Here is an 11,118-nt window from a genome sequence, read left to right as displayed (position 1 = left end):
ACTCAGCGTTCTGTTTCTGTTCGGCCTGTGACAGTGAGTGGACCGAAAGTATTAAAAATTCAGCGAACGCTTCAGCGAACACAAAAACCAGAACAAACGAAATCCAGTACGCCTTTCTCTGCCGCGCTTCGTGCATGGCTTAATTCGACAGTCCCATTTTTATCAGGCATGCGCTCTCCGGAAGCAAAGTATAAAAATTCGCCGAGTTTAAACATGCCTTACAGCTGTGGCGTGCCAGTTGTTACTGCTATGCGCTGAGATCTGGGCCCTTTCAAAACAGACTCGTTGCATTATCTGTTCTTTGATTCAAAAGTTCGTAGAGGTACGTCCGGTCTACGAACGTGTACCGACGTCAGTTATATAGTCTGCAGTGTTGTTTGCCACAGTAGCGGATGCGAAAATGAATGAATCAACTATCAAGGATGAGCTATGCTGTATATTAAAATATATTTAAGATATATCCAAACACCAGGTTTCGTTCTGTAATTTGCCTTCGGTGTTATAGACTGCTGTCATAACAACACACTTCAACTGGCAGATTTAAACTATATTCTTCTCTTCGACCTCGCTGTCGCCTTGAATTTAGCTGTCAATTTCTAAATTGGTGTTACAATACACTGAAGCTTTTCATCCCATTCAAAATTTACAAAGGTGGCATAGCGGGCAATCTTCGGACGGACGAAGTAGCACGAACAGCCCACCAAGACGGCGATTGTGTGTTGATTCCCTTTTTCAGGGCAGACGCAGCGGGCAGGCTTCGCGCACTTGCGCGGGAACACACACTCTCCTTGTGGAATTCTGGCCAGTTTGCGAACTGCCGCTTAAAATCCCTGGACCCTGACCTGAAGCCCCGCCTTCCACCTGGCCTACTCCGACGCGAAGAAACTTTGCTGTGCCGCCTGTGGGTTGGTGTAGCATTCACAAACTCGTATTCTTTTATGATAGGCATGACAAACAGCCCTGCATGTACAAACTGTGGATGCGACGAGTCTATAGGCCACATTCTTTGTGAGTGCCCGATATACAGTGAGGAAAGGCAGTGTCTGTGCCGTACGTTGGAGCATCAGATGGACGCCCATTCAGTGAAACTAAGATTTTAGATCCCTGGCCACGGCGATCGTTTGCAGTGAAGGCCTCCCAGGCACTGCTCCGCTTTATGAGAAGCACAGGCCTAATCGAAAGACTATGAGTTTGCTATGACATGACTGTAACGTGATGTGATGTGGCGTGTCTGTTATGTGACTGTATTAACTTGAACTGTCCCTCTATCACAATTTTTATATCCACTCATCCCCTTCCCCCAGTGCAGGGTAGCAAACCGGTTGCTTTTACTGGTTAACCTCCCTGCCTTTCCTCCTCATTTTCCTCCTGTTGTCAATTACCGCGTGACAACAAATCTGAATAATTTGGTACACGGAACTACCAACCACAAAGATTCATTTGCAGCTTCCGCTAGTCAGTTGTCATGTTGTCAATTATCAGGTCACAACTGATTGACTCGAAAGACAGGCACGAACGTACTCATACACTACTTCTCCAAGAATATCCCATCAGTAAAGGGGATCGAGGCAAGGAAATCAATACTGATTCCACGGGATAAAGCGGCACAAAAAGATCATAATTCTTTATTTTCAGTGATGGAGAGATTTTTGAGAAACTTCACGAATATACCTGAAAATCTTGTTCCTCTTTTGGTGGGTGATTGTGAGCTACTTCTATACAAATTGAGTCACAGCGGGTCGGCGACGACCAAAAACTAAAAGCCTTGGTTATCGATTTTTTGAAAACAGCAGATTTTACTTTAATATTGACACATAGTGATGGGACTATACTGACTTCACCCATCTCTCTCTTACTCATCACTTTTGTATCCACTCACCATTCCCCCCAATGCAGGGTAGCAAACCGGTCTTTTCTACGGGTTAACCTCCCTGCCTTTTCTCCTCCTCATCTTCCTTATTTCAGTATCACTATGACATCACCTAATTCCTATTATCCTCGGTAATATGACATAACCTAATTGCTGATTCCACTTTGGATGAAATTTAAGTGTTTTTGCCACAAGTGTATCCACAGTTTCGTTCCAGATAAAAAAATGAAGTAAGGAAGAGGAACCGGCGCTGGACAAATAGTGCACGTTAAACGTAAACTTAAACGTCGGCGTAAAAAATAGAATCGCCTGACCACTTCCACCATTACCAGCTTAATAGGTAGCATTTCCCCAAAGTTACGTAAACCTAGAGAGTCCTACTTTAACCAAACGTTCTCTCGTTTTGTTAGTGAAAATACTGCTACTTTTTGGCAGTTCCTATCGAGCGAAGAAGATGGAAAATTTGACAAAATAGTCCTGAATGACTTTCACGTTACAGAAAAAATATATATTGCGGATGTTCTCAATACCTATTTCCAAATATTTACTAAACCTAATGAGGGCTCTAAAGAGGCGTTGGACAGTCTCCAAAAACTCTCAAATATCACAGAACGAATCCGAAAACAGCTATTGCGTTTAGATGATAAAAATTCACTCGGTCCCGATAACACCACTGCTCTTCTTAAAACGTAAGCTCGACTACTAGCCAAGTTCTTCATGATAATGCTTAATAAGTCTTTTCAATAGGGTACTGTGGGTATTGTGCTAGGCTAACATAAAATATTCCACTTTTCCCAAATTTTTAAAAGTGGCAGCCGAATGGAAGTTGGCAATTACCAGCCAATTTTATTAATTTCTAGTTGCTTCAAACTATTGCAACATGTACTTACGACGTACTTGAACAAATTATGAATTTCAACAAATGATTAGCATATTTCCGGACGAGGAGTTTCAACTACATCATAATTGGTGGTCAGTATAGATGAGTCTGCCAAAGTAATTTATGGCGGTGGTCAGTTGGATGCAATTTTTAGACTACTTTAAAGCTTTTGATAGAGTTCCCCATAATGAGCTAATTAAAAGTTAATGAAAAGTCTAATACCAATAAAAACTAATAACCTAATAATAAAACAAATAAAACGCTTATAAAAATAATAAGGAATTATTAAAAATGAAAAAAAAGACATCGTTTTCAAAGTAATTAGCTGGACTACAAATATTTTTCAACAAATGTCGACAAATATTTTATATATTTGTCGACATCGATGGAGAGAGGCGATTGTCGCTTCTTAGAGGCCTAATCAGGTGTGCATCAAGGATTGATTATAAGGTATAGTACTAGGCATAAATGACTTCGTAATAGCTCTTGAACCGTATGTGCTTGTTAAAATATTTGCTGATGATTGCGTTGTTTTTAACCCAATCAAATCAATTGGCGATCAGTTTGTTTTGAATACTAACATGCAACTGCTAGCAAATTGATGCGAAAAGTTGGAAATGGGTATTAACTTCAATAAAAATTGCTGCTCTCTGCGTGAGTAAAAGAAATATCCAATTAAGGTTTGTTTACCACGTCAAACACAACACAGTTGAAGAGGTAAAAGGATATAAGTACCCACGTATTACGAAAGGTTCCCAGATGAAATGTACCAATGACATAGACAATACATGCTGCTTTTCTCTAAGAAGCTTTGCTTTCTTAAGTTTCGTATGGCAAGCTCTGCTAACGCATTGGGCTAAATACATATAAATCCATAGTAAGGTCAAGCTTTGAATATGCCTGCATTGCATAAGATTCCTACATAGTAAAACTTGTGTGCGGGATAGTTGGTAATGCGATTGTCTGAACTGCTAGCGCTGCATAGGACCTTTACACAACACAGGACGCACGTAATATTTAATAAATCCAACGCTTTGCGGTTCGCTTTATCTTCAATTGCTATAAGCACATAAACTCACCATCCACTTTGTCGAAGCTTGCACAACTGGAGCCATTGGTAGGCAGAAGAAACAAACAAAGCGCGCCTCAAATTCTTGCAGTCAAAATATTTCTCCCAACTGGGCAGAGGACCCTCATGCCATAAGCACAGCTTCTGCCTAGCGCCAATTTTCGCGCGCACCAACACATATAAATACTAATTTTGCCCACAAACAGTTTGTAAATGGAACGCTCTGCCCCACAACTCCCTGTTCTTTCACCATCCTTGATCTGTGGGCTTCAGCTGTTTGATGTCGTGCATTTAGTTATGTCTCACTCCATTATGTATTGATTCGTATTCTTGCATAATTTTTGTATAGCAGATTTCACTTGCAGACCTATTTGTGCTTGCCGATTTTATGATTCATGAAATCTGGCGCTTAAATGTCCGCAGTATTTCATAAATTAAAAAAATAATATAATCGACCGCCCTAATGCCAAACGGACGGAAGGACTGACGGAAACACTTCAGTCCGTTAGTCAGGACCAACCGACTAGGCGACGAACTATCAGCCACGACATACTAGCCGCTAGACCGACCAGCCGACAAAATCGCAGACAGCCAAACTAACTCACTAACTTACAGGCCGAATGATACGCTTTTATATCCATGCTCTTTTCGAGCCAGAGCGAAGCTCAGTGGAAACCCTCCGAAAACTTGTGATGGCGCTTAGGCTTCACTAAGGGTTGACGCGCCTTTTCATTCTGGTATTTTTGCATTTCTGTTTACATAATTTAAAATTTTCAGTTCTCACTAGCGTTACATCAGTAGAATCTATACATTTTTTTTTGTAAGCTGCAACTATTTATAGAAAGGGAACTTGCTTCAGATTTATTGTAGCCGTTGGGCTCTGTTTAAGGCTATGGCGGCCACCACGTCAATGCAAAAGGCTTCAATTGGTTCGTTCGGAAGAGCAGCTGGAAGTCGCCGCTTCTACCATCCCTCTCTGGAGGCGTCAGGCACCAGCCAGATCAGCACCTGTCGTCGAAAAATCTTAAGTTTCGATGCGCTTATCGCTCGCGCACACTTTGTGAGGCTGTTGCAGTTCTTTAAATAACAGCGACGAAACACTGGCTGGTATGTGTCGTCGTCTCTATAGTGGAAACTTGTCGGGCTACGCTTAGAGAGCACGCGGACTCGGTATATGCTTTCTTGCACGATGAGTGGGCCTAATACAACAATTAACAAGCTTAAACAAACGTTAGCCGAAGCGTGTATAAGTAAATAATGAAATGTAAAGGTAACGTGCAACTAAACTGTCTAGAAAAGCGTGAAAGAGTAGCAGTTCATGCGCTCTGTCTATCTTAGGGCGTCATGCAGGCGCTGAATATAGGTGCCGCCGCAGTATGCATTCGTGGGCACAATATGACCTCATGTTTCAAATGGAGTATTTTTCTCCGGCTTCCTCTTCGCTCAGAAGAGGATAACAGCAGGCCTTTTGTTATGTAGAAGCAGTAAAAACACGTGGTTGCTAGAACAGCTAGGTAGAGAACAATGGGACAATAACAGTGGTACTTATATTAATACAAGAAATACCCAGGCGAGAAGTGTAAGCACTCGCCGGTTTTTTAGAACTTACTTCAGGAACTTCAAGAGACCTCCGGCGTAGTCTGGCGACTATTGCAACTTCGGTGGTAAGAACTGCCGCAGGACGTGAAATTCACGCGATATGCGTTCGTCGCTAGTATGTATACCGCTGCAGACGCGCAATGTTAAAATGAAGGGGAGAAGTACGGGAAAGTCTGAAGCTGCGTTTCCTGCCAAAATTGCTGACAGTTACTATTGTTCAGAATAAACTGGTTATCTGCCACTTTATCGAACTTTTATTTGTAGTTTTTGAACCGTTTAAGGGGGTAACGGGCCCCAGTGCGTTTTCATTGCTTAGTTATTAGATCCGGTGCTGCATATGTGCATGTATTACACCGATTCCAAATTCACCGGATCAAACGATAACAAATACGTTGGCCTCGATGAGCTCCAGAATTATGGGAAAGGGAATGTATTTGCAAAGCTGCTGACATATGCCACACGAACTTCCTGACAGTTCTGTACAGAATAACAGGATATTAAGTTATAAGAAAAAATAAAGTTGTTCGGCACGTGTTACAGCTGCATAGCGCAGCTGACACTGACTTGCGGTGGCTGTAACCACTTTCCATAATGGTTTGCAGTTTTTTACTAAACGAAAAGAACGCAGATGCAGTTTTCTGTCGTCTATTTCCCATCTCACGCCCATGCGTTGTTTTCTAGGATGTACAGATTGTCGCCAGCAAGGGTTTATTACCCGAAGAAAGAGTGTCGGAAGCCAGTTGAGTCCTACTACGAGCACTCGCACGAGCCGCCTCTTCGTCATGATCTTCATCTTCCACTCTGTCTTTTTCTGGTTTTCACGGTCCACACTATGCAGCTGAAACCCGTAACACGAGTTAAACCGCATTTTTAAACGAACAACGTCAGAGACTTCATTATTTGCAGAAAGACGCTTGTCGTGAAGTGCACGATGTGAAAATTTAGTTCCCCGAGTTGGGAAATTACATATAGACCAATGCAGTGACAGAGCAGCATTTAGGAAGAAGTCTGCTTCCTGAGAGGATGCCACGGAAATACCAAATCAACAGGATGTCAATAGACATGACGGCAGTGGGCATCGCAACCGGCTTTCGAGCAATACTGAGAAGCCAGAATGCGAAGGCGTGCAAGCCGGCGGGCTTCTTTTGCAAGACCGAGTTTTTCCGCTGTTGAGGAATTTCATACGTACCGGTGTAAAAAAAGGAGGGTGGCTACCAGGCGATAATATAGGGAGGGGGGGGGGGGGGGGGGAGAGGGATGGAGAATTGGCTGAAGCTAGCAGTGTTATTATCACTGTAAAACATTTTTGTTGAAAAATATAAAAATTTTATGCTATGCTATGTTTCTTGTTTTTAATGGCTTTTGTAATGTTAGTTTTTTTCTGTTTACAACTGATAGAAAATTTTTGTAAATTCCCAAAATATTTGTGTTATACGGCGTTTTCTGTTTTTTTTTTTTATTTCTTTTTTCTGTCGCAGTTGAAATAATGATACAGATATCTCATTTTTTACTCGTCTTTCATTTCACATGTTTTTCTGCCTGTAACAACAATAAAATTGCGTAAAGCGCCAATTTCTTCAATGAACTCCTTTCTAAGGCGAAGGCTGATACCATATCAGGAATATCTCTCGGCGCTGACAACTCTCGATTGCACCCATGAAGTTGTCAGTGCAGGAGCTGTTGTTTAGCCCCCAAAAAGCAGCTAGCGGAAAAATGAATATCAGATACCACTATAGTAGGAAGTCAACCAACAACAGACCTCAATGTGGTGCCACTACTTATCTTCTTTCGAATCGAAATTTTTACGCAGCCGATCGTCGGACAGCGCATTCGGGGTTGTTATACGATTTCGCTTTTTATTCAGCCTTTACTTCCTATTCAAGTAAAGACCAATTTACGATAGAAAATAGTACAGATGGCAAAAAAAAATATCAAATTGCTCGCCTTCCAATGAAGGTTTTGGCTGAAAAACAGAAAAGTACTGTTTCCTTCGTCAACGTGTTTCGGTCAGTGAAGTAGAACAGATATTCTCTGTACGAGGAGTTCGTCATAACTCTGGCACAGGCTGATGATCTCGCTGACAGAAGTGGGGCTTTTGGCTGCAAGCATGTCAAAAGCGTCTTCCTCAATGCCCTTAAGCACATGTTTGATGCGCTCAGTCCCTGTCACTGATGAACTGAGGCGCTTGCATAGGTCGAGAACGTCTTCGATGTAGCTGGTGAAGCTTTCACCAGCCTGCTGGCAATGAAAACGAAAGCGCTGCTCAGCGCGAAGTTTGCGCATGGCCAGACGCCCGATCGAAGATGTCAACTAAGGCGGTCTTGAAACCGGAGCAGGTGGCGACGTCCGATTCGTGGTATTTGAACCAAATGTTCGCAATATCCGTCAGGTAGAAAATGACTATTTTAAGCTTCATGCTGTCATCCAATCGGTTGTGAGCGTTCATCCGGTCGTAAGAGGACAGCCACTGCTCCACATCATGGTCGTCCGTGTCAGTGAAAATGGCAGGATACCGTTTACGAAGCGTTCCAGGCCAGGCTGTGGGTAGAAAGAAGCGGTTGGTTGGATGGCGTTAAATGGCATCGTGGTGCCGGGGGTTCTACTGCGTATCTCCAGGATCAGTTCTCGCACAATCCACAAAGATTATAACGAGCTTTATTTTAGGGCGAGCTCCCGTGCCAGGAATAGGTCAAGGTATGCGCTTTCAAGTCCTGGCTCGAACGGCTAGTTCTCGCGTCTCATGGCGGCGCGCTGGCGCCATGGTCATCTTCTCCATACAGTGTGTTCATAGCGCTGACAATACGCGCAGCTAGTGACAGACCTATCAGTCTCTTCCTGCATTTTCGGCCGATAGAAGTGTTTCTGGGCGCGGCGAAGCGCTCGCGCAGGTCCAAATGTCCGGAACTCGGGTCATCATGTATGTCCTGTAAAGGGGGTGATGTAGGCTTTTCGGAATAGCGAGGAAACAGTGGTGGCCGGTAATACCGGTAAAAGAAAAGGTTTTATCTTTCAGGGCACGTCATCACGAATTCAAAATTGGTCTACGCCTGATGGAACTTGAGCTGCTGCGAGGAGTGTCTTTAAGGTTGGATCGTTTTGTTGCCGTTCCTTAAACGTGGTGGTGATGGAAAAGGCACCTGACACCAATGCGACATAGTTGTCAAAATCACTCATGTCAAAATCCGTCGTAGGAAGGCGCAGGCGCGAATGACAGCTTACGTCAGCGTGCCAACGACCTATGCACTATGGACTACGATGGGTCGCAGGCCGCCGCACGACAGGCCGCCGCAGGGGTATCCATGGTTTTTACTGACCCTCAGAAGGCAGGGTAGTTTGCGATGACAGTGAACGGTTGGTTAGGGACGAAAACATTTCGCAGTAAAGACGGCAGTCAGGCGCTTCAATTCTGTGATGGTGCAATTCCTTTCCAGCTAACTGAGGAAACGGCTGGAGTGCGCAATATATCCTTGCCTTCGCAGTACTTTACGAGAACTGCGCAAGTTTGAAAACTGTTTACCTGAAAAACCGAAGTGGTGGAGTACAAGCTCTTACGAGAGAAGAAATTTCAGATGGCGGAAGGCGAAGTTGAGCTCATGCGTCCACTCGGAAGCAATATTTTTGTCAAGGAGACTTGTCGGGAAGCGTGCGATGTCAGCAAAGCAGTGAATGAAACGGCGAAAGTTCGAACACAAGTCCAAGAAGCTCCGTAGTTCTTTGACGGACTGGAATGACTGGAAATACGGGACCGCTGCACTTCATGCGGGATCACGTCCGACGCCGTCTTTATCCACGGAGTGAATGGAGTGGCGCTTGGCATGCTCAATATCGGCAATTCCGTTTCAGTACAAGTCGCGTTCTTCGCATACAGTGAAGCACAAGAGGTATACGGTCTGTTTACTCGATGGATGTCCCAAAAATTATAACATGGTCCAAGTACAACATAAATGTCTCCTATTTTAAACCGCGATGTGTAGTTTCCATAGATCTCTCGAGAGTGGTAGGTGCATAGCAAAGGTCAAACGGCATCATAGTGAATTCACAAAGGCTGTCGGATATAATACATTCTCCCAATTTCTCTTTCGCGCCCGAATAATTCTTGCTTTGTCCGAGGGAGGCATAGCAATTTGCCAATAACCCCTTCCTTGGCAAGCTGTCAATGACGGCCGAAAGAAGCTAGTCAATGGAGTCGTATGTAGGGTTAAGGGGGTATGCGTCTTTTCTAGTGACCTCATTTAGACGGCGATCATCAACGCAAAAACACCGTGGGCGTCCGCCGTCTGGACAAGAATCACGAGTGCAGCCCAACGACTTGACGGCTCCTGAATAACATCCGTTTGTAACATCTCATTGACATGTTTATTTGCAACTTTTGATAAAGACGGGGACATTCGTAAGGATTTTTTCGGATCAGATCTGAGGCACCAGTGTCGATACCAATAACAAGGATACAATAACAAGGATCTAAATCGACTATCTGGTTTGAAAAAGTGACCCAAGGGCAAGTGTCTTCTTAGAATGTCCACTAGAGCATGGCACGCTTTCAGTGAGTGCGAGGGGTAGGCAAGCCAACCGTGATTGATTAGGAGACCTAGTCACTTTCTTGCCGACAGCGTCGGTAACGAAGCCAATAGACTTCGGCATTCGGCTCTGAAGGCCGTGTTTCAACCCTTGGGGCGGGAAGGGCGATTCGGCGGAGCAATCAATTCTCCAGAGCTCAGTACAATCTTTGGTGACAATCACCATATCACGTGAATCGAGGCGCTATTCCTGACGCAGATAAGGTGCATCAGTTTGGAAATCTCATCAAACAAGTCGAGGGTGGTTTTGTATTAGGAGACCAGTACGAATAAAGCCGAAGGAGGACGTACAACAGTATCGAGACCACACGGCGTGGCCAATGGGTAGAATTCGCCAACTTGGGCAGCACGTTTTAACTGCGAGTCGAACCCATTGGATCACACCTTGATCACACGTGAGACAAGCTACTGCTGGGGCACGCAGGCAGGTTCGTGCGGCTTGGTTCAAGCGGTGCTTCTCATGTCTATATCGGGTGCTTTTTCACATACTGCTGTAAATCACGACTTCATCCTAGTGATAATATTGGACCCAAACCCAAAGTCTAGCACACTTAATTCGCGTTTGGTCTAACCATGCCGACTTTCCCGTGTTTTTTTTTTTTTTTTTTTTTTTAACGCAGGCCCAATAATTTGAAAGCCAGACCCACGCTCAATTACCACCACGTCGTTCATGCGTACCGCAGGCTCCTCACCATAATTGAGCCATTTTGCCCGTAATCTGCACCTGCGCCCACATATTGCACCATGAAGGGTTCTTATCTAGATTTACCAGCGTGAGGCATAACGTGCGTTACATCTGCGCAAGCGCCATCTGAAATGGTGCTATGCCGGTGCCTTTATATTAGAAGCAGTCATGTGTTCAAGCTTTTTATCCGCCCAATGCAGAGGGAGAGTGACAAGCTGTACCTCGCCTAGAGTTGAATACAGGATGACCACGTTCATTACTCAGTAAGACGTTCGCGCGGAAGATTTTATTTGACATATCCGCGGGCAGCGCCGCCTCGCCGAAAATATATTACAGTGCTTTAAATTTCACTAAATTTTTCCGCGTAGAGCATTTGCCAGAGCTTCCATGCAATGATCATCCAGATTTTATTGCTTCAATGCCAAAGAGGAATATACC

Source organism: Amblyomma maculatum, chromosome 2 (assembly GCF_055883805.1).
Source record: "Amblyomma maculatum isolate TAMU_Amacu chromosome 2, ASM5588380v1, whole genome shotgun sequence".
In the NCBI taxonomy this organism is placed as follows: domain Eukaryota; kingdom Metazoa; phylum Arthropoda; class Arachnida; order Ixodida; family Ixodidae; genus Amblyomma; species Amblyomma maculatum.
The sequence above is the reverse complement of the archived record's forward strand: the minus strand, read 5'-3'. Positions refer to the sequence as shown.